Source organism: Python bivittatus, unplaced genomic scaffold (genome assembly GCF_059951505.1).
Source record: "Python bivittatus isolate LINGU-HERP-01145 unplaced genomic scaffold, Pbiv_v1 ctg000060_np1212, whole genome shotgun sequence".
NCBI classification, from domain to species: domain Eukaryota; kingdom Metazoa; phylum Chordata; class Lepidosauria; order Squamata; family Pythonidae; genus Python; species Python bivittatus.
In genome coordinates, this window is record NW_028277044.1 from 18,157,364 (window position 1) to 18,178,387 (window position 21,024).

The 21,024-nt window shown below is 37.4% G+C and overlaps 1 long non-coding RNA gene across 1 annotated transcript in view; it reads right to left on the reverse strand.

Annotated features, from left to right (window-relative positions):
* Positions 1 to 13,887: 13,887 nt before the first annotated feature.
* The window catches only part of LOC112542058 (uncharacterized), a 34,786-nt gene continuing 27,649 nt past the window's right edge, over positions 13,888 to 21,024 (reverse strand). The window contains exon 4 of the long non-coding RNA XR_003085941.2: positions 13,888 to 14,059. This is a non-coding gene — a long non-coding RNA (uncharacterized LOC112542058). The remainder of the gene's footprint in view (positions 14,060 to 21,024) is intronic.

A 21,024-nucleotide genomic window follows, 5' to 3' on the forward strand; every position in this document is an offset into this window, starting at 1 on the left:
TCATTTGTTTTCATTTCTCTTTCCCCTAATGTTATCTCATTCAAATCTTGTTTATCAGCATGCATTGTTCGAAGTCTACCTTAAATTATGTAATATTAAAATATTAGTAAATATGCTCAGATTGAGAATGATCAGCCATAGTGATGCGCAGTTGAGTCCCAGTGATTGACTTGTCCTGCCATTGAAATAAATGGAATGTAATTTAACATCTTTCACTTTGGATGAATTGTGCCTGGTGTTAATATCATCATTATATCACAAAGATGGACATAGCACAAAATGTCTTATGTTGTTGCTGTAATCTCATAATTGATTGCAAAAGTATTAGGGTAGAGCAGAATGGGCAGTGATTGGTATTCCAGCGCTATTGAGTACCAGCTTCACTCAGCTAATAGTGAGGGATGATGGGAGTTGTAGTGAAAGAACCTTTGAAGGGCCACATGTTGCCATGGGTGTCTGCAGGGGGGCAGTGATATCTTGTGCATCATCACACAAATGATACGACTGAAGTATTGCACATCATTGTTGTGATGACCCAACTGATGTAAATTCCATAATTTGTAGCGTTTGCACATGGACATCCTGCCATACCTGAGACCTATGCATGCTTTTAGAAAGATGCAGTGGTCTCCACCAGGCAAACAGTCATAAATGTTGCCAAGGGAGAAGGATCATAATGGCAAGGAAAGTAAAAAATGAAATAAAAACGGGCGCCTACGCCAGTGATGTCACACAACAAAGAAATCATTGTCATATTTAGTAAATTAGCATGGCCTAACCATACAGTAGAAGAAAGAAAGAAAGAAAGAAAGAAAGAAAGAAAGAAAGAAAGAAAGAAAGAAAGAAAGAAAGAAAGAAAGAAAGACCCTCCTTAAGCTACAATAAAGCCTAAATGATTTCAGACTCCCATGATCCTTTGTAGTCATCTTAAAGCACTACTTTAGTGAGCTAAACCTGCAAAGTTTTCTTTGGAGCGGCTGTGACTTGATTAGATCTATTTCAGCCTAGTCGTGGTAATAGGCTCCTCTCTGTGAAACTGCTTAGCCTCTGCTCCCCCGGCAGCTGGAGAAACTGGAATTAATCAGGTCTGCTGGGGACTTCTTCAGCATCTCCGCAGGCCAGCAACTCTGGAATCATTTACTACAGAATCTTACTGTCAACTCTTTGTCATTTAGGCTTTTGATTATGCTTTCTTTCCATGGAAAGGGAAGGGGGAAAAAAATGGAAATGGGTGACAGATTATCCTAATGGAAAATTTCGCTACTTTTATAGGCATCTATTATCATGCTTTGTACTTTTTTTTTTTTTTTAAATTATAGGTGCACAAAAGATTCAAGGGGAATAGGGTGAGCAGGAGAAAGCAAAAGGAAGCGATTAAAATGAACGAGTTACTTCTAATTAAAGTGAGTACCATGCTAATAAAATTAGCTGCTAAGAATGGTTTATATTTTACCCATGTCAAAAATAGAAATTTGCGGATTGTTTAAAAGCATTTGTAAAATTGTTGAGGTGACAGTAGGCACTTTTCTCCATCAGATATCCTGCTGATTTTTTAACATGTGTCATTGTGGGACTTAGGAAGCCATTCTTTATTACGATGAGCCTTATTTCCAGGTGAGAGAAGACAGTTGCTTTGGGGACTCCTGCATAAGACAGGCTAGAAGATTTGATCCTGGCTGTCACTGAACCAGCCTTTGATATTTCACCAAAGCTTTTTTTACAATCTGGTTCTTTTCGGTTGTGCTGGACTGGGGCTGTGCTGATGGGAATGGCAAGAGCTATTGCTCAACACTTATGGATATCACCAGAAACTACTCTGGGTGGCTTCACACAATTAAACAACAGTACCATAAAAATGACAAGCATCCATAAAAAAGTCACCATTCGAAGGAACAAAGCCATCCATCCGTATCCATTGTCATCTCAAGGGGCCACCATCCATTTTAACCAAAGGCCTGAAGGAACAGCCAGGTTTTAGAGGAATGCTTGAAGGAGGGCAAGAAGGTCACTTAGAAAGTTCCTGACATTTTGTTAGATTGTATGAAGAAGGCTGAAGGATTGAGCAACCTAGCATGTGACACAGGAAATGTGGTGGCTGCCAATGGTTGACTATCCTTCCTGCATATTCAAAACAAAATTCCTGCCTTCTTCTCTCACTGTCTCTGCCATGAGCATAACAAACTGTGTTGTATTTGGGGACAGACCAGGTTCATGGGGAAGAAGAGCAAGAAATCGGAATGGAATTATAAACACTTCTTTTTTTTATGTTGAAAAAAACCTTTATTATGAGCATAAATCAATTCAAGCTGATGACAAAAAATAAAGAATATAGATACAAAAGAGTGGAATACTAAAAGCAAAGTAAAAAAGAAAATAAAAATATCATAAGGAGGAACTTTTGATAGCACATTTTCTCCTTCTCTTCCACTGTTCCCAACCACTAACCGCTACTTAAATATTTGTACTTTTCTTTGAAAATTGAAGATTGTTGCTTGTATCTGTTCAGATAGTTTTGTCTATTGTTTCTGATGAGTCTCTTAATTCTTTTTCTTAGAAACCATATTCCAAATGTCTAAGCTTGCCTTGCTGTATGATGTATCATACATAGGGGAGCCATTCCTGCTTGAATTTAAACTTCTATTATGTGTATACACACACACACACACACATACACACACACACACACACATACATACATACACATACACACACACATATACATATACATATACTGTATATTCATCTTGATATATTCAGATAGATAGATAGATAGATAGATAGATAGATAGATAGATAGATAGTTTTTCTTTCTTGTATTATTGGGATCTATGAATGTTTCAACCACTTACCAGCTTTTGAACAAGCCTTTACCAAAACAAGATGTGGGAAGTGCTTTGTTTCTCCAAACATGACATCAGTACAGCATCATGAATATGACTCCATTAGTTTATTTCAGATGGATAATGAATGGCACAGTCTCCACGGCAAAGGCCTGAAACTTTTGTTCAGGGAGGGCTGCATCTCCCTTTGAATGGCTTGTAGGAGGCCAAGCTGTTAAGGGACAGAGCCTCCTAAAAATGGAAGCAAGACAAAAAATGCAACCAGATCTATTAAGTATTAATATTACTACTGGGGGTTAGTGCTTGGGTGGAAGAAAGGCATTAGAATGGCAGTGGGCATTAGGGCATTAGGGATGGTTGGCTAAGAACTTTTTCTGCTACTTCCACATGGAATTTAGGGCTACAGATCTAGGCTGCCAAAATTGGGATGACCATTAAGCAGGAGCAGAGGGGTAGAGGAAACTCTACCTCTTTGTGCCATCTAGTAGTTATCTGGAGTTTGGTAGCCCAGATATGGTAGCCCTAAGAGTCTCTAGGACAGAATCATCCAGTCTAGCTTTCAGCCATATAGTAGAGTCTTAAGGGAGACCAAATTGTTCGCACAGAGTGAGCTGTAGCTCATTGTATATGCCTTGTAGCCAACGTAATTAACAATAATTCAGAAAATGCAGTGCCAGCTGCAGAATGGCTATGGAGAATCCCATTGTCAATACAACATGATTAAAAGTTTGCAACATTTGCAACGCAAACAAGAAGAATCATCACAAAGATTCAGCAGGTGAAAAAACTGAAGAGAAAGAAATGGATAATAAGCACTCTTTTCTTTAAAAGGAGCTTCAAAGAATAATGAGATATTAGATGAAGCTAGGACACTTTAGACCCTGACCTGAATGTTCTTGTGTGGAGAAAAGATATTTTGTTTATTAGATACAATTACTGGTATCTTGCCCTCAGAATAACAAGCTTTCTAAACTGGCTAACAGGCACTATAAGCAAATGTAAAAGAAACACAGTAAAAATGTTTAAAAATTAATAAAGAAGCTTCTGTGAGCCTCCTACAAGCTAATAAGAGAGAAGGGAAGAATCTAGTTGAGTGGGCTCTCGGTGGCCATTGTGGGGAGATCCAGCTTCCTTATTCTGTTCAGGGATCCTACAGCCATCTGACCTACTGAGGAATCAGTAGCATTTTGTTTAAGAAAAAGCACTATATGTAAAAATAATAACAACTACAGCAACAGCATTTGTAAGAAAGAAAGCTCTTAGAAGGCTTGTCATGTCCATTTCAGCAGCATTTGCTGCTTTCCCAGTCATCTGATCAGTTGGGACTTGTCTCAGCAAAAGTGATTTGCCTCTATTTTGCCTTTAATGTGTGTATTCTTGTACATGTCTATTATTATTGAAACTTTACTAGCCAGACCCACTGTCTTTAGTAGGGAAATGAATTAAAGGCAGAATCAGGGTGGTTACTACTCTGTCTCAGGCATTTATGGGAACATATGAGCACTTCAACGTATGTTAGACTAACTCTGTCCCTTAATTTTTCTGATGTCTTTTCATTCCATGAGGAAGTCTGAAGGAAAGTTCAACTTGGATGCAAATATTTCACCATACCATCAAGAGACTGTACTTTATTAGGACCCCAAATAATGCAGACTTATTGTGTTGAAGCAACTATGATTACAACTTTTCTTCAGATCTCACAGTTAAATGCTTGGAGGATGGAAAGAATAACAGATAGGACCACCATGTGGGTGCCCCATTCTTAGTCCACTCACAAATCCCATCCTTAGCACACCCACAAACATACTTGCAGATCCTTGGCACACTCACAAGTGAATGGTTGAAGAGGGCCATTGCCACAGGGTAAATTGAGAAGGCTATATATTTGGAGATGGGTGAAGATAATTTCTATGGCAGAAAGACTGCCCTACCTTTAAGGCACAACCCATTCAGTCATCTCTTGCCCAGCCCAGCCCAGCCCAGCCCAGCCCAGCCCAGCCCAGCCCAGCCCAGCCCAGCCCAGCCCAGCCCAGCCCAGCCCAGCCCAGACATTATTGTTCATTTTGAGTCTCGTATTATGGAACTTGATCATTAGCCAGAGGGACATGCCATCATGATCTTTTTATTTCCAGGAATGTGAAGCCTCAGAGAAAGAAAGACATGTCCTGTCACCATCTCTTGTCTTTTTGTACAACTTTAATTTATCTGGCGTTTTCCAATGGTAGCTTTGCAGGCAATTGTATCAACTCATATGAGTCTTGATTTTTTTTTTATTGATTATTTTACATAACCAGAGACATTTGGGAAATAAAAGGCAAGCATTGCTGCTTAAATGAAGACCGAGCAGTTTAAAAGAGCTGAGGCTTTTGGATTCAGTATGCAGTGGGGGAAGAGGTGGAGAAGGAAGGCTCAAATCAATCATTCAGAAAAGAAATAACTTAAGGCCTTAGGTTAAACTCTATGACCTGTTTAATGTCATAATTGGCTGCTGCCAAATTCGTCAAACTGAATGAAGTTCTTAACTAAAATGTCATAAACTTCTCAACTTGAGGATTTATATAACGCAGGTATCTGGCCAGTTACATATTTGTTATGTTGCATTTGACTTTTTCTAAAGGAAAAAAGAGGAAAAAAAGAGAAGGATCTGCAAATGTCTATGTTCTGGAGTTTTTCAAAACTTTAGGAACTAGTCCTGATATATGCATTATATACTCAGTATGTATGTGACACACACAAGATAAACAGTCATTTTTCTTATGTAATAAAAATCAGATTTAAAATATTTTCAGTGGAAAAGCTATATGTTTATGATGAATGAATGTGGCTAATGTTAAATTTGAACAGTGTGTTTTTAACAAGAATGTCGATGGAACATTTCATAATTAAGGTAAACTCCTTGAGGTCCTGTTGCCATTCAGGGATTCTAATGTTTACTCTTTAATAATTACTTACAGTAATGGCATAAAACTTTTTATGGGATGCTGGCTCTGTAGAACCTGGGTTTACTTGTTGGAAAGTGTGTAGGACACTGCTGCTTGGTTGTGTCGGGGTATGTGGGAATTTTAGCTCATTTCTTTGTGACCAGCACACAGACTGTAGTCAGTGTTATATAATGGATGGCCCAGTTCTATCAACTTGTTTCCCAAACCAATTCCCATTTTCTTCTCTGGATATTAATGGAAAAAAAAAAGGTTTGGAGATTTTGGATGCCAACTCTTGGATATCTCTATCCCTGTTTTAGCACTTCTGACCCTTCCTCCCAAGTCCGTATTTTTTTCTTGACATGTAGAATCACTTGTCCAGTATCTTGTATCATTCCATGGGCAAGTGCTTCTTGACTAGGAACAAAGGTCACTTCCTAGTGGACAGAAAAAGGAAGAAGTGCCATTATAATAATGCTAGGAATAGTCTGTTGTGTCTGGGAAGATAGGGCAGGTTTCTAAATATCTCTTTGGACAGGAGAAGCTGTCTCAATCTTAGGGTAGTAAGAAAACCATCTCACATCTCTGATAGTCTTGCTGGAATGGCCGTATATGCAGATGTGGGCTCACATGCAAAGCTATTCCCCTTGAGGGAATATCGTGCAAGAATTTATCTAATAACTGATTCCTGGATGAGGAAAGAGATGAAAGGACCATAAACAGATGAACTCTACTACTTCTGTCTGCAACCATTTATGGAGCAGAGCAGTCAAACAAAATTGCCTGACTTCAAGCATGTGGTGTCACATCACAGTCTCATCTTAGTACTATCGTCATAGATTCCCCAAGGTAATTAAAAACATTGGCCTGAAACACACCTAAATTTAAGTTTTGTTTTTGCCATTCTTAAGATTATAATTAAAGCATCCAGTTATTCAGTAAATCAAGAAAATATTGAAAAATGGGATATGAAGGCTGAAACACTGCAGGAAAAAATAATCCTAATTTTCTTCTTGTGGGCATCTCTAGGTTTCATCACTGCTTTGGCATGACAGTAACTAGTGGTATTAAACTAGCAAGAGGGAACACTTCCTCTCTCTCTCTCTCTCTGTCAAATCCCCTCTCACCCCTATGGGTGGTATGTGTCTTCCTTGATCTCGGATCTTCTACCAGAGACCTGGGAGTTTGAGGGTTCTGTGCAGTATCTTAGCTGTTCCCAGCACTGCACTCTTCTGGACAGAGAGCTCTGATGTTGTTCCTGGGATCTGTTGGAGCCACTCTCCCAGCTTAGGAGTCACAGCCCCAAGTGCTCCTACCACCACTGAGACCACTTCGGCCTTTACTTTCCACAAATATATAACTAGGTTCTCTTATCAGGAGACAAGAGACAAGAGAACCTGGATAGTTAGATATAGACATAGATGATATAGATATAGATATCAGGAACCAAAACAGACCACACATCGTTCCTACGTCAATTTGCATAGAGACATCCAAGACTGATTGCATGGACATTGGTTTTGACTATTGCTATTATTAGGCCAAAATTACCTTAAATCGACAGTGAGTCCTGGTATGCAAATGAGCCTAGCAAATATCACACTTTGGTCCAGGTCTCATTTAGGGCTTTATCTGCTTTGTTACGTTTCTTGACGGAAGACCCACCTGGAAGCTTAATGTAATGTCTGCTGAAATTAGATTCGCTAAACAACAAGGCTGTTTGTGTGTGTGTGTGTGTGTGTGTGTGACCCAAATTGAAGGACAAAAGAAAATAACACACAGAATAAATAATATACACAAACACCTTCCTTCTCTTCCTCTTCCTCCTCCTCTTTCTTTTCTTCTTTTTCTTCTTCCTCCTCCTCCTCTTCTTCTTCTTCATCATCATAACTGTAATAATAATATATGCCTCCAGTTCTTAAGATTCTACAGCTTTGCAGAGTTTAAACATTTATAATTCTTAAATTGGCCTGCCAGTATTACTATTTCTGCTGTTGTCTGAGGCACACATGTTTGATTCTTCAATGGCATTCAGTGAGTTATCTGAAAGGTCTCTTACTGCTGCTACAGCAATATGAACCAGACTACACCCACATGAACAAAGAAAATTTAACTTTCATAAGTTGGTTTTTAAAATGCATTCACTTTGACTCTACCAAGTACATCTAAAAAAAGATGAAAAGCATCTTTAGCGTGCCAGAAACATCTGGTTTCATATTTTGAGACCAAAAGGAAATTGCATGAAGTCTAAAGTCTTATGTTTTGATTTACATTATTATTGGAGAGCTGAGAATCTGCCAGTCATAAAATAAAAATTTTATGATAATAAATAAATAAGGAAAACAATCTGACAAAACATGTTATGGAACAAAGATGCATTTCAAGTTTAATTAACTGATAACAATGTTTAGGAGAGCAGAATTGTGCCACCAATTATGCAGCTAGTAAATGCATGCCAGCCATGCAGAGCTGGCCTATAAAAGTGTGATAGAAAAGGAAGAAAGAAAAAAAAAATCTCCTCCAGCAAAATTCGTCCAAGCACAAAGGGAAGGTATTCGGCATGTAGTAAATCAGACAGCAATTAAGATCCTCTCTGAAGACGTTTATGAGAAGGTCTTTTATAGATTGTATGACAGTTGCTCGGTTTCAAGGGTGCATTATAAATTGCACAATTGTCATTGGTCTGGCTTTCTAATATGCCTACTGATAGTGTCCACAGCAACTGCCAGGTTAGAGATTTTTGTTGTACAGGTATAAAAATGGTGAGGGGGGGGAGGGGAGGAGGCGGAGAAGACTATATGTACATGGAGTTGTATAAATTGGTCCTGTCTATTCCCTGCCTTGTGTTTTTCCCAGAGTGCTGCAGTGGGAAAAGCTAGAGAAATATCAGCCGCCTGCAGATGTACGTGATCCGCCCTTTTATGGAAAAGAAGATCTGCTTCAGTCTACTAAAATCCAGGAATGTAAATTTACTAAGTTCCTTGTTGCCTTGCCTTCCTCAGTTTTAAAATGAAGACATTATTCCAATCCTCAAGAATGCCTAGTGAAACCACAGCAAAAGTATATACTACAAATAATGAGTTAGATTAACATATTCGTGTTTTCATAGTTTGCCACATTTATCTCACCTCGGCTCAGAAGCCCAAATCCATTCCTTTGCAACTTTGTAATGGCACCATTTTTTTTGAAGCTTGGGCAAGAGCCAAAAAAAAAGGAAGGAAGGAAGGAAGGAAGGAAGGAAGGAAGGAAGGAAGGAAGGAAGAAAAAAGAAAAGAAAAGAAAAGAAAAGAAAAGAAAAAAGAAAAAAAGAAAAGAAAAGAAAAGAAAAGAAAAGAAAAGAAAAGAAAAGAAAAGAAAAGAAAAGAAAAGAAAAGAAAAGTCAGGCTCCTTTAAGAAATAGCAGAGTGATATTGCACTGCTCTCATCTGAGGTTCAGAACACTTCTCCATTACTTTCCACAGCCCAACTATGGAACTTGAATATGGACATTAGAACATACTTAAAGTGTCCCACTGACTGCTCTTTATTAAGAGGAAATGCTTTGCACTCTGTTTTCAAGTATAAACTCATATAAATGCTTTTACAGACATCTAGCTGTAAATAGGCACAAACAGAGGCATCACAGTTATACAAATTATATCACCAAGACATAATTGGAAGGAAGATAACAGATTTGACTTTTCAATGAACCTTCAGAGTATGTTACCTGAAATAATCAAGTCATAGCGAAAAGACAACATATTGGCGCCATCTTTCAAGATCTCCAATTATTTATTTTTGTTTCAAAATACTTATAAATACGACCATTAAACATTAGTCAAAACAAACCAATATTAAAAGTTGTCAGAGTAATCCCATACACAATGAAACAATATAGAGTTTACAACATGTCTCAAGCTCAGTTGAGAGGGAGCTAACCTGCCCCCTTTTGAGGGAGGGTTTTATAGTGGTGGTGCTGATTCAGAAAGTCCCTGTTTTAAACAATCTGCCCTTCCTCTTGCCTTGCAAAAAATAGATGGTAAACATGTTCCAAAATATGTGATAGGATACATGTTTATAAACTAAGACAGGCCCTTGCTTGAAAGGAAGCCGTGCTCCATAGTGGAAATATTAAAATGCCCCAGTGCAATTAATTTGCAGAAAACCAATACCTTCCCTTTAATTGCTGAGGCAGAGAAGCTGTTGAGAATGCCTTGTTTTCCTGCTTGTTCACTAGAGTCATACATTCAAATCTTAGAGATGGGCAGAGAACGTACCTTCACGGGAAAAAGAGGATGTCTTCCTCCACTCTATCACATTGTGGCTTCCTCTATACTGAAAATCGGGTGGATATTGCTATGTCAAATTGACCCTGTTTCCAGCCCACCAGGTTAGTCTGATCTGCCCAAAAGATCACCCAGAGATGGTTTTAATCAAAACAATACAGAATGTTTTATAAGGATGTTTTGACTCATTTGCCCCAAACCTTCCTCAAATGATGGAACTAATTTTTTTTCATCGTCTGATTAAGATTCATGATAATGAGTCAAAACATGCCACTAGTAATTCCCAGCAGCACAGAAGACAGGATGTTAACTTCTACAAACACAAGCATGCATACAAAGAGAGACACTACATGGAACTAATCCTTCAAGCATATGGATGGGTTCATTTTCTTAATGAAAAATTTGACATGTTTGGAATATCTAGAAAGAGAAAGAGGGGAGCGGGGAAATTACATCCTACTAAACCACTGAAGCCATTTTCTATTATGCTATCACAAAAGCAAACAAACAAAACAGACATTTATACACAAACACACGCACACATACCTACTTCCTGGATTTTGCATTCATTGACACGGAGGATGCAATAAGAGGCAATTAGCATAAGAAATAACCTCATGGTCTGATCCTAAGAAATAATAAGGCTACACAGCAGCTCACATAAGTTGGCGTAAACACTAAGAGGCAACATTTACTGCGTTATTAAGGGCACTGCCATGACAATTGTCTTCAGCGGATGCTCCCCAGTCTCAGCACGGCATGTCTCCTTTTCTTCATGACCTCTTGAAGAACTACTTGATCAGTCAAGAATTATGTAGATAAACTTCCTCCTTGCTTTTCTAGGGAGAATGAGGGAGATCATCCAGGTAGCAATATTACATACAAATCCCACTGATTTCAAAAGTTCGGAGGATTATCATTTCAAACAGTAAGAAAGGTTTCACAAATAATAAAGCAGGTGTTTCTAAACATTCACAAATATATAACCCTTTAAATTAGATGGGAAAAGACATGTTAAAAAATGATACAACGTCTAGGTATCTGCAGGACTGCCTGTCTCCAATTGTCTCTGCCCATCCTGTAAGATCTGGCCAGGTTGACGTGCTCCCAGTTCTGCTGATAAAAGGGTGACATTTTTTCGGACTTCAAAGGTAGCCCTTCTTAGTGGCCAACCCTGTCCTTTGAAACAGCATTCTGTCTGAAATCCGCACGGCTCCCTCCTTGCTGTCTTTTAGAAAACTTGATTCTTTCAACAGGTCCTGGGACAGGGTGATTTATAACCCAACATTCGGTATAGGGTATTTTTTCATTTATGGTATTTTCCCAATTTGGTGCTTAATGTTGTTGTGACTGACTTACTGATTTTTCTTTTTAAAAATGGGCGTATTAATTTATTGTATGTTGCCAAGAATTTCTTCTGTTATAAAATTATAAAATGCACTCCTAGTCAATCTCTCTATCAGATCAGAGCAAACACACACAGCACTCAGTTCGGTTAGCAAAAACAACAACGAAAGCAGCAACAACAACACTAGCTTCATGTTTATTTTTTAAACATCAGCAAACATCAAAATCATTGCAAAAAACAGAAAAAAAGGAGATAAAAGGAAGGCAAAAGCAGGAAGAGAGAAAGATATGAACAACAGGCAAGAATGAATGTTTCTGTATCTCTATATAGCTATATCAGAAGGACGCAGAACTTTCTGGAGCCACTGGAAAAAAAATACTGTCCCAAAGGGAGTGGGTTTGGGTTATGCTAGCTTTAACCCTTTTGTGTACATAAGGGCAGCAGTTTCTTTCTGCATCATGAAAGAAACAATTTGAAGGACCAGGATGATGTATCCAATACTTCCGTGACTGAGGTGGCTTATAAATCAAATAAATAAATAAATAGATAGATAAAATAAAAACTATGTGTCATTATTCCAGAACATAAATACAAATAATCATGTAAAGGGAAATAAAAGAAAAAAGGAAAACAATGAAGGAAATGAGGGGAAAAAATGGTAAAAAGAAAAAGAAAAATTAGTAAGAACAATACTATGGTCTAAATTCTCTCTAAATGTACCTGATGGGTGATTGCATTGAAATATTTATAAACATTGAAATTACCTTTAGTTCCCCCTTAAAAATGTGCTGTAAGTGTGAGTTTGCCTTGTGTGACATATGGTAAATATGGGAGCCATTTTTGCTTAAATTGAGTCAAACTTCTGTTCTGGATGTATGCTGTTAATTCTGCCATTGCTGTGCATTCCCCAAGTTTGGTTTCCTAGTCTGTTGTTAGCAGTGTGTCTTTTTTTTTTTCCAACATTGAGCCAAATTTGTCCTCAAGACTGTCAGCATAGAACTGAATAAACTCTGATTTTTTAAAAAATTATTTGCTCTGAAACAACTCCTAGAAGAGTTACTTCAACATTGTGTGGCAATCAATAGTCAGCCAGAGGAGCTGAAGCACATGGGGAATGGAAGAGAGAGGAGTTTTACAGCTTTCTTCATCTGTTTCTTCCCTCTATTCTCTCAGGAGATGCAGGAGTGGAACCTGTGCAATTAGGGGCCAGGATAGCCTCACTGTCTGCCACTGAGACGTATGGACTTTCTTCGTTTATGGTTTTTTTTATGACTCTTTAGGACACTGGCACTAACCTGCCCTACTAACCTTCCTTGTCCTGAATCAGCTGTGAAATGCAAAACTTGTAGAAACTTGCATCACCTTGCGAGTAGATGCCTGAATCACTCCAAGTCTCAGAAATAGGAGAAATGGTGCTGGTCCCTCTTCCCAGAGATCAGCAGGATGAATCTTAGACAAGTCAGGCACAGTCTCTTTGAAATGCTTGCTTCCCATGTCTCTCACATCTGGGTTGTGTTGCCTCTTTCCCCCAAACAGCATTCCTACTCCTCTTTTTCCTACAACTTCTTATAATTAATTTCTTGTTTTCCATGTTATTTTTCATGCTGATATATACATGAAACAGAAAAAAGTAAAAATAATAGAGAAAAACAGAAAAAAAAAAAAAAAGAACAAAACCTAAGAAAGAGGTCATTCTGCTTCCACCTACTCCATTCACTTGGGCTTCCAGATGGGACATGCTGAAATCATAATACAGAAAATCCACCCCTTTTTTAAGAAGTAGAAAAATTAAAAAGGACTGCTACTCTTTTAACTCAGATGATCCTGTAAAAATAAACTTTTCAGCACCAGTTGGGCTGTGAAACATTTTCATGCCAGTAATGAGGAATAAACTGAAAATTGCTGGAAAAAGAATGAAAGATTTATTCCTTTGTGCATAGTTGCCAGATGAGTTTTACCACTGTGGATGATGCAGAAGCAAATCATTATCATCTTGGTTGCTTTCCATTCTAGGGACCCCACTTGCCTTGAGAAATGTAAAATGTGCTCCACCACTGTAGATCTTAGGACTTTGACAACAGTGTAACTAGTTTTCCCCCCCAACCAAATGGAAATGGAAACACACATGATAAGCAACTTTAATTCCCAGTTTAAACTCCAGCTGCAGTGATCAATCTCACTTGTACATTTTTTTCATGAAAGCTGCTAAAGGCTGATTTTGCTTAGTGTGTAAATAATGTTTATAAATGTAAATTATTACTGTGAATCTCTATCCATATCAGCTCATTCTGTAGGTATTTGTTTATCTTCAAACATTTAACACATCTGCTGCAAATTCTTTATCAGAGTTTTCAGGCTGAGTAATTCTTATTTCACATGACTCATTCACCAGACTTTTCAGCTCCACCATTTTTTAAAATCTAAAGAATCCAATCTCCAATTCAAATGTTTAGATTTCTATTTTAAATTATCCATTAACATTTTTCCTGTAATCATTCTAAAAGTTGGTGGATCATTAAAAAAAATCTTTTAAACAGGTAAGAAGGTCAGTATCTTTTTTCTTATTCTTTTGGATTCAGGCTAAATTCTGCCGAAGCTGTGGGTTGCTCTTCTGCCAGATCACCAGGCTGCTCTCCCTCAAATGAAGGTGGAGACTTGTTTTCTCTGTCTTCTTAATTTCTCTGCCTGAAAGGTAAGACATTGCTGGCAAGAATGTTAAACAGAAGAAAGTTTTTTCTTTAACAATTAAGAAATGAAGCAGTAAAAGATAAGGAGATTCCTATCTAGTTTGGAAATGATCTAAGTTGTAAATACAGCATGCCTCTATAAAGTCAGAAATCCCAGATCAGCAATGTGCCTACCATTTATATTACTTTCCTCCCTTACAAGCATCAAAGCAGAATATTGTCCACAGTAGAAAAGCATTCACTTCTTCTTCTTGGTATCTTAATAGAACAGCAATCCTCACTAGATACCTGCAATAGAATAATCAACAATATAATGCTACCTAATGCTATTGGGTGCAGAGGCACCTCCATGTACAGTCACTGCCTTCAAAATAGCAGATGTGACTGGATGATCAAAGTCCTGCCCCTTTTTATCATGTGCAATATGAGTGGCACACATGAAAAAGGAACAGGGTTTTGTCACATGGAGATGTCCACCATTTTGAAGCCAGTGATTGTTATTGTGGATACCCCTGAATGGGGTAATGGGTAAGATAAAGATTGTAGCTTTCTTACACCAGATCCACATGATGTGAATCACAACCTGACATGAATTGTAGTAATATCTGAATATTTCAGCTGTAACAGGCTAAAGCGATCTTCAAGTGTGTATTAGAAAAATATAAAATACATCTAAAACAATGGAAATAGAACTTAAATGAATATGAAACTATTTTTTCAACCATTTTATGAAAAAGCATGTAGTAAACCAAATAAATTGCTTCTCCCACTTTTGAATCTTGAGTATTCATTCATCTTTTTGTGAATTGGAATCTTTCTGAAATAACTGACATTACAAATAAAGGAAAACATATGTATATTTTTTATCAGTTTTGCATCCATCTATAGACATTGATTGAAAATGTAAACATGGATATCTGCCATTGCATTTCTAATTATTTGTTCATAATACTTGCTAAAAGTCTTGGGCTATTACTTCTACAGCTTCTACATTATACCATAGTTTTGTTTTCATTTATTTTGCATTGGTGTAGCTTCTGACATAGCTCATTATAACAGTTAGTGGTTGCTCTATTTTAGTTGGGACCAGAAATCATATTAGCTGTATTAAGATCTTGCACTTAGTAAGTAATCATGGCATTTGAGGACTGATGATCGAACCTCTTACTGCTTTTAAATATTATAGTAACCTGTCTCCTTCTTCTTTCAACCCCTATCTCCCCTGGGACCATGGCAATCCATGGCTAGTCCCATTCCTTCATCCTCCTGGGACTATCGATTCAATTCATTCTTCTTTGCCCCTGGTCTCCTCAAATTCCCTAATAAGACCCAGGGGCCTGCAGACACACACTGCATTTTTATTACTGGGAAAACATATAGATCTTTTGGATAAATTTGATTATATCTGTACACTTTTGATTCCAGTGCCAAGGGATGTGGAAGTATGTATGTGTTGAATTAAGACTGAACTTTCTTTAAAAGCAATTAACTTTTGTTTAAAGCATTTTGCTGAGCACTTTTCTTTGGACATTTGCACAAAGTCTGCAGCTGGGATCTCTTCCTTTACCAAATCTAGGCACATTTATCAAACGCCATCCTTCTATGTTTGAAAATTAGGTATGTTATCATATAATATGCCCAGCTGATACTTCTTCCCTCTTTTCTTCCTGCTTCTGTACTCAAAATAGCACAAAGTGACCAAACTATGGGCAGCCACACTCCATCATTTACATGGCAGTGATGTATGTACGGGCCTCTTGTCGGACTTTCATTTCTTGAATAATGTATATTTGGTGGTGCAGACTAAATTCTCCTAAGCATGCTGATTCAAATGACCTCTTTTTAAAAAGAATGCTGAACAATTAAAAGAAGATGGATGGAGCAAAATGATAAGGCTCACTCAGCTTTAAAACAATAGATTGTACAGTTGGTTATGGTTAGCTCTTCTAATAAATGCTAGCATAGAGTTTGAGACCATAGTTGGACCTCTGAAGATTCGTATTTAAGGATAGGCATTCTGTTGCTGCATAGGTGAGTAACATCATGTCCATAAGTGACAGGTTGTCCATGACATGCTTAGATGACATCTGTGGACTCCCAAAGTTGCTACTGGGCAAGATCTCAGATATGAGGTAGGGTGATTTTGTAACATTTCAAGCATTTTTTAAATGGGGCTAGGATACCCAGACCTCTGTATGAACAGTGGTAATCCAGCACTTTAAATGATAGCCGAGCTCTGCAATTCTGTTTCAACTATTGCTTGAAATGTCCATCAACTTGTATGGAATGGATATACTTCCTTCTTTTTATTCTCTCTGTTTTCACTCTTTTCTCATGTATTTACCATATTTCATGTGAATGAATTATCATCTCAATAATAGCATCTCAATAATGAAATAGAAGATATTATTAGTATCTCATTAATATAAATAAAATAGATATCTTGACTTGAAATGTTACTGGGATTGTAAGTACTTTTGTAAATCTACATTACCAGATCACCTAGAACCTCAGCAAGGACTCATGACATCCACAGCTACTTCTGGAATCATTGTGCATGCTTGTTTATCATGGAACATTTCCTTCTAGTTTCTTCCTTCAAGATAGAAGCTGCTATCTTTGCCCTTTTTATCTATTGAATACGATAAATAACTGAACCAATGTCATTGCTCTTCTGGAAAATGGCTTTCCTGGATGTAGAAGATACATCTCAAGGTTTTCACTTTTTGCCTGTAGAAGCTGCAAAATGCATTGAAATCACAAATGTAGACTCCTACCATTTTTAGTAGAATGGATATCTGCAGATAGAACCTGCATGTTGAGGAGGCTGAGGAATCTTGAAAAGAGATCACATAAAAACTTCCACTGGGACATCAAGCACAACACACTTTTCCATTTTTAAAAGGTAGATTAGGTGTTGTGAGCAAGTGTCAAAATAAGAACAATTATAAGAATCTAGATTTTCTTTCTCTCTCTCTTTCCTAACAAAAGAATTCCTAGTACTGTATCTGTATTTATGAAAACAAAAACCTCTTTACATGGAGAAGGAATTCAGTAGATTTGTTACTGAAACCCTGTTTAAATTAATTCAAGTGTCTATAGATGTTTATTTTTGACCTCCATAAATTTCAGCTTGAGTGAAAATTTGCTGGCCAAGAGCTATCGGTTAACATAACTGTGCACTTAATGGAAATTGTTTGCTTTCAGTTGTACTGAAGCATATGCCTTTCAAGACATATGGGCAAGAATCGGAAGTAAGCTGGTTGCTATTTAATTGTATAATAGAATCCACCTTCATAGCTTTCTTTTCAAAGGCGAATATTTTTACATGGCTTTGCAGGACACGTTCTTGGGTTTCTTGTTCCCTTCTTTGCATTCTATGCATAGCTGCACCTTCTCATCTACACAACTGCTTGATATGCTCTGGATATGCATTTCCAAGTAATCCTTGACTCTCTAGGCAGATCCACAGTTTATTTAAGTAAAACATCTCTACCATACTTCTCCCCTCCAGAACGATGGAGCTTAAAGTGGCTGACAATGCTATAGAAAATAAAACTGTAAAACCACTCACTGCGTTTTTTTCAAACTGGTTAGTGTAGGTAGCAGGAAGGTTTCTGAGAGATGGAGAAGTATGTAGCAGAAAAGAACAACATTAGCAATAACATCTGTTGCACCTCCAACCATAAATTAAACTTAAAAATACTATCAGGATAAATTGCAAAAAAATTCCTAGCAGTTGGAGAATATGAGGGAAAAACTAGAGTCTCTTTCACACGAGGAGAACATTTTTGAGAGATTGCAAAGCATAGTTTGGAACAGAATTGAAAATTGCACTAACAAAAGCAATATCTCCCCTCTCCAGCAGAAGTAATGTAAGAGAGATGATCTAACTTCTTGGATCAGGAAATTCCACATATGGAGCACCACCAAGAAATATTATTTGCATGTTACCACCTCTGAAGGCTATGGTATATATAAGAAGACTATGGTTAGGGCATATATTTTGTGTGCCTACCAAATGAAAAAAAGTGCTCCAGGTAGCACATTTCCAGAAAAGGTGGAAGAAGAGAAGGAGGATTCATAAGTGGAAGAGATCATTGGATGGTTTATGTAGTTTTATTAAACTGGGATATTTCTTTGCAACCCCTAAGGTTCTGATACAGCTCATATTACCAGTGCTGAAGATATCCTATTTTGCTTTGATGCTTAGAATGGCACCTCCATAAAGTATCTTGACTAAAAGAGACATTGCCACCTGCTGCCACCAAGAGCATTGTGCAACCCTACTGATAAAGCAGAAAAAGCATGAGGTGCAGCTTCTCAAAGACCTTCACACTTGCACATATGTACCTGAAGGAATATCTTTTTCTGTATGTCTCTAGCTATGTTCCGAGAACCTATTTGATGGACCAGATTCAAGTGCCCTTCCATCCTGAGATGTGGTGGCCATCTGGCAGCATGCCTGTTCTTGGGATGATGCTTTCATTGTTTGAAAGTTATGAATTTTAATTTTCTGTATTATTGTCTTTTTGACCAACTAAAATCTTGTTTTGAAAGTGGCATATACGTATGATAGATAGATAGACAGATAGATAGATAGATAGATAGGACTGAGTTTAGTCTGATTCCCTCCAGAACCTCTAATTTTAAAGGGAGAAATTATTACATGCAGAAGGTGTATTCATATTTACACCATTTACTGCACATTTCATTTACAGTAAGTTGCATGTAGCTTTTGTCCTGTTCTTAACAGATGATCTGGCCATTGTTTTGCAATGTGGCCTGGTATCCGAATCAAAGGCCAAGTGCAGAACTGGAAAAGGGTGTGTACCCCAAATGTCATCTCCATAAGCTTGAGGTTAACCCTTTAATTACAGAATGAAAATCTGTAATTTTTACTGTAAAATTACTGTATTAATTCAGTTTATTGAATTATTATATTTTTTTACTGTAAAATAAACTGTATTAATTCAGTTTATTGTAGTTTATAATTCCAGTTGGTGATTTATACACTGTGGACCATGGTTTCTAATATTTATTCTAAGTTCAAAACTTAATAGTGATTCTTAGTCTTTTAAAGAGATATATTATATAATTAATAAGTAATTAATGATATATAGGGGAACTATAATCTCCATGACATTTTAGAACCCTTATTTACTGATTTATACTTATTCTCTTATTCTTTTACCTTGTATTTTATTCATGTTTGTTTATAGTCTTTCAGTAAAATATTTAATAAAAGAATGACGTTTGTGTCTGATGTGGCCTCTAACTGAAGTGCCAATAACATTTGGGGGCTCAGTTGCCAGTGTGGCATCCCAGGTTTATCAGAGCAATTGGAGTCCACAAGTTAGATCCCTCACACTTCTGCAGGCAGACAACACACTCTACAGTTCTATAAAATCTCCACATCTACTTATCTCTCTCACAACCTTTCTGAAGATGTTAAACACGAACAAGGTATTTACATGCATGTAAACAAACACAGCCTGAGGCATTTTGCTGCCTGAGGCAAAGAACAAGAGAGATCAGACTGGCATCTGAAACTTCAATATTAAGTTGGGACAGCTCCCACTACTGCACTAAGTAGTAATAGGATAGCTTAGATGTTGAGGATATGGGAGAGGAGCAACTGAGTTCTGTCATCTGAATTGCTATCACTCCCTCTATAATATCAGGATGTGGTCCTTGAGGCAGGCACTTCACTCTGGCTAATGGTAAAGTTAGCCCATCACATAAAGGGCACAGACATATATAGATATTGGCCTCATCCATCATCTTCAGGTGAACATGACTTTCCTATCTAAGTCCCCAACTATAGGGGTTGGATGGCAATATCTGAACTGGGCTTATACTGAGGATGACTGGGGTGTGGATAGAGTTCTTTGCATATGAGGTCCCTCAACAAAGTAGGAGCTGAAGAAGCAGAAGTGATATGCATACAATTGTTGGCCTCTATTCTTTTTTGTCAAATGTTTAGGCTGCCTGACTCCTAAACAATTCTAAACAATGTTTAATTGTAAGCTTACAATTAAAAAACCAAATATATAAAAATAAGGGCATTTTCATACACTGTTTGAAACCTAATTTTTATCATTGTTTTGTTCATAAATCTGACCTGGTTTTAGTGTGCCAGTTTTTCATCTGAGTGTGACCTATCCTTTTTCCACAATTAAAGCAGTGAATCAGAACTTGTGATACCCATGCTTACTCTAATTCTCAGCTGACCGCTATAGCTGACTCCCTTGAATGTGATTAGAAAGTACCTTCTGAAGCTCAAGAGTTTGTTCCCGTTGACTTAAATATTTCAAATAAATAATGGGTTTTTAGAAGTACAACCTGTGGACCTTTGCTAACTTAATTAAGTTTTTGCATACCTTATAAGTATCAAGGATATATGTATGAAAAGACAGGGGACACCAATTTTCAGCACTTTAATTGCACCCTGAGCTACGAGCTCTCCCTAAGATATGTTTTGTTAAGAAATGGAAGTGTGTTAAACTTCAGTTACAAAACATTTTTTTCCTACACTGAGGAATCAAATCAGCTAATCTATATTTCTACCTGGCAGATTATCTCTGATCTGTCTATCTATCTATCTATCTATCTATCTATCTATCTATCTATCTATCTATCTATCATCCATCCATCCATCCATCCATCCATCCATCCATCCATCCATCCATTGTATGTTGACTGCTCTTTGTAGCTTTTTCTGTCTGCAAAATATTTGCGTATTTTAGTTTAATTCCCATGAGAATTAACCGCAGGGCAAATAAATAACTTGAGGGGGGAAAAAAGACGACAGAGCTGCTTGAATGTCCTTGGAGGCACTCAATTTTTTTGTTTGGCACAATTTGTCATTCTCTGCTCAGAGAGATCAACAGTTTTTAGCACACAGATCAATATTCTCTTAACCCAGACCTAATCTAAGGAGAATTTCCCTGTGTTTCACCT